The sequence below is a fragment of the Octopus bimaculoides genome, chromosome 24 (assembly GCF_001194135.2).
Source record: "Octopus bimaculoides isolate UCB-OBI-ISO-001 chromosome 24, ASM119413v2, whole genome shotgun sequence".
Lineage (NCBI taxonomy): Eukaryota > Metazoa > Mollusca > Cephalopoda > Octopoda > Octopodidae > Octopus > Octopus bimaculoides.
The window spans coordinates 10,111,999-10,115,579 of record NC_069004.1 but is presented as its reverse complement, the minus strand read 5'-3'; the positions used below and the strand labels follow the sequence as shown (position 1 = coordinate 10,115,579).

At 32.8% G+C, this 3,581-nt stretch overlaps 1 protein-coding gene across 1 annotated transcript in view; it reads right to left on the bottom strand.

Annotated features, from left to right (window-relative positions):
* The window catches only part of LOC106873364 (monocarboxylate transporter 6), a 49,590-nt gene that overhangs the window by 32,251 nt on the left and 13,758 nt on the right, over nucleotides 1-3,581 (bottom strand). The window lies entirely within an intron of this gene.

Genomic DNA, 3,581 nt, shown 5'->3' with positions numbered 1-3,581 from the left:
GAGCAAATCGACCCCAGGACTTATTCTTTGTAAGCCTAGTACTTATTCTATCGGTCTCTTTTTGCCGAACCGCTAAGTTACAGGGACTTAAACACACCAGCATCGGTTGTCAAGCGATGTTGGAGGGACAAGCACAGACACACAAACATATACACACACATACATACATACACACACACACACACACACACACATATATATATACATATATACGACAGGCTTCTTTCAGTTTCTGTCTACCAAATCTACTCACAAGGCTTTGGTCGGCTCGAGGCTATATATAGTAGAAGACACTTGCCAAAGGTGCCACGCAGTGTTACTGAACCCGGAACCATGTGGTTGGTAAGCAAGCTACTTCCCACACAGCCACTCCTGCGTCTATTTAATAAATCTACTCTCTAGTATTTCAAGATATTTTTACATAATTTTGGTAAATATATCTGTGAAAATGAGATGTGTCAAGTGTTATTTTCATTTTTGCATCATTTAGATGAGTTTATTCACATATATGTAGGCTGAAAAAAGATTAGGGATCTATACAAATCAAATTTTTATATATAAAAGATGAAACTAGATATAGTACACAAGTAAGTCTAAGACATTTCAATTTAAGAGGGAATTTAATAAAAGATTATCTAAATAAAAATATTACCAGTTTCGATGTATCTCATCTTATCAAATAGCAGTAAAATTTTTTTTAAATTTGAAGTAAAAATAGTTTGACACCCTGACAGAAGATAAACTGTTTTTACTTCAAGATGAGATACGTCAAAACTGGTAATACTTTCTTTATATAATTTTTTATTTAATTTCCTCTTAGACATACTACTGTACTATTTCCATCTCCATCTTTTACATATACAAACATATATATACATACATATATATATATATATATATATATATATATTTGCATATGTGTACTTAAAAGGTTGTTTACCTAGGCGTATATATATACTATACTTTTACAAGAACAGGGGTGACAGTAGCTTTGAGGTTTTTCTTGTCAGAGTGCTTTGTGCATTTATGTGTGTTTGTAGTGTATACATGTATGTGCGTATAATGTATATATTTGTTGTTGTCAAGCTGCAACTAAGAACATATTTTTGTTGTTACTGTTCAAAGAATTTGGTAATAAATTTTATAGGAATGAAGTATGCGGAGTAGAGAGAAAGGTAATTAACAAAATGCATTATGCAAATGAAGCAATTACAAATTAGATGATGCAATCAATACTTTAAGATAATTGATGATAAGATGTAATAATGACAATAACAATAAGATTGATATTTTAGAATTTAAAACAAGAAAGGAAAGAAAAAAATACATAAAATTTATAGATTTGTGTAACAACTGTGAGTGAGAACAAAATACTTTTTCAGATTTATGTATACATATATAAGTATGTATGTACAGAATATAAATACGAATGTATTGATGTGCACACACACACACACACACACACACACACACACACACACACACACACACACACACACACACACACACACACACACTTATACACATAAATCAATCAAAAGTTTATGTTGTATGGCATTAGACATAGCTGTATATGTCTATTTCTTTTCATATGCAAACTACTAGCTTCTCTGAGTTATTTCCTTTAGCTCATTTTTGTTTAATTTATGCAAATTACATTGACCATAAATGTGTTCTACTTTTTTTTTTGTATAAATCTAAGACCCTTCACTGGTAGAGAGTGGTTAGGACAATTGCTGTGCTGATGATGTCTTTTGAGGCTGAAACACGTGTCCACGGTTGTCTTCTTATCTCCAGACAATAAACCTGTTCTTTTTTTCCTTGATGGTATATTAACTTTGCAGAATCCTCAATTCTTGAAAGGCGGTGAGCTGGCAGAATCATTAGCACGCCAGGCAAAATGCTTAGCGGTATTTCGTCTGCCGTTACGTTCTAAGTTCAAATTCCACCGAGGTCGACTTTGCCTTTCATCCTTTCGGGGTCGATAAATTAAGTACCAGTTACACACTGGTGTCGATGTAATCGACTTATTCCCTTTGTCTGTCCTTGTTTGTCCCCTCTATGTTTAGCCCCTTGTGGACAATAGAGAAACAAGAATCCTCAATTCTTGAGAGTACCTCCCCTTCTCATATGGCACTGGTTTCAAATACAATGTCAACTGTGACACATTCTCTAGAGGCAGAGATAATTTTGATAAACCAAGAATTTATGTTGCACCATATTTGATACACCTGTATCTGTCTGAGAATGTGTGTGCATGTGTGTGTAGAACATAATTCACCTAGGTGAGGATGACATTATACTGAATGTATATGAAGCATTCCTAATTAATTCAAAGTCACTTTTTAACAGGAGACAAGAAACCAACAGCAGTAGCTGCTGCCAAAGAAAAGGGGGAGATAGCTTGAATAAATTAAAGTTTAATTGCCTGATAAATTCACTAAATTAGTAAATCTTAATACATTTTATTTATTATTTAATAATTTGATAAGTCAGTAAATTAAATACATTTAACAACTAATTAATTTAGAAGGAAAAAAAATCTGATATCTGTATGCAGGCAAGGAAACAGCATCCATGTTTCAGTCTTCTTAAATCTCATCTGCAAAGTATAGTCTTCTGAGGCTTGCTTTGATGAGTGGAGAAAGAATTTGAAAAGTAGGAAAAAATGAGTCCCAAAGACTTTTGGCCAATATAATTTGCATAATTGCCAAAAATGAAAAAAGAAGAGAGCTAAGGGAAATAACACATAGATATCATGGATTAGTTGACCATCTTAATGAACTGAGAAAAGTCAACAAAAATCCTAGGGAAATTGTAATAAATTCTCACATGTATATGTGTGTGTATATGTGTGGTGCATGTGTGTGCATGCATTTGAGTATAATATAATAAAAGATGGGACAAGCAGTTAATGGTATCAAAACATTCATAAATTAGTTATATGGAAATGAGTATAAATATAATTAAGCAAGGAAAACAAGGAAAGCAAGAGTTCTTAGTAGTTCTTCACAGATAAATAGATATCTGGCAAGTTCATACTCTAACACACAATGCATAATATTGCACTTATTGATCAACAAACACCAGAAACAGCTGCAAAGGATGGTCTGTAGTCTCCTCACTCTTATCTGGGAAGTTAGAACATGAATCCTCTAGATAACTATCTATCCATGAAGGACTACTACAAAAGACTACATGGATTCTCCTCTCTTTTATCTGTGATATTAGAGTATGAACTTCCAGGATATTTACCCACCAACGAAGAACTAATATGAATTCTCACTTTCCTGAGTTTTTCTGTTTTTATCTTTCTGTTTAATTATATTTATGCTCACTTCAGTATAACAATTTTATAAATGCTTTGACACCATTATCAACTGTTTGTCCCCTCTTTTATTCTTTTGTACTTTCATTTGCTCGACTGGTATATTACCTATAGCTGATGTTCATCTGCCTGGGTCCCATCTCCTATCCTTTGATGTTGGATTATAGATAATTTGTCCAGTCTGTATCTATTACACATCTTTCTTTTGACACATTCTTACACACTATATATATATATATATATATATATATAT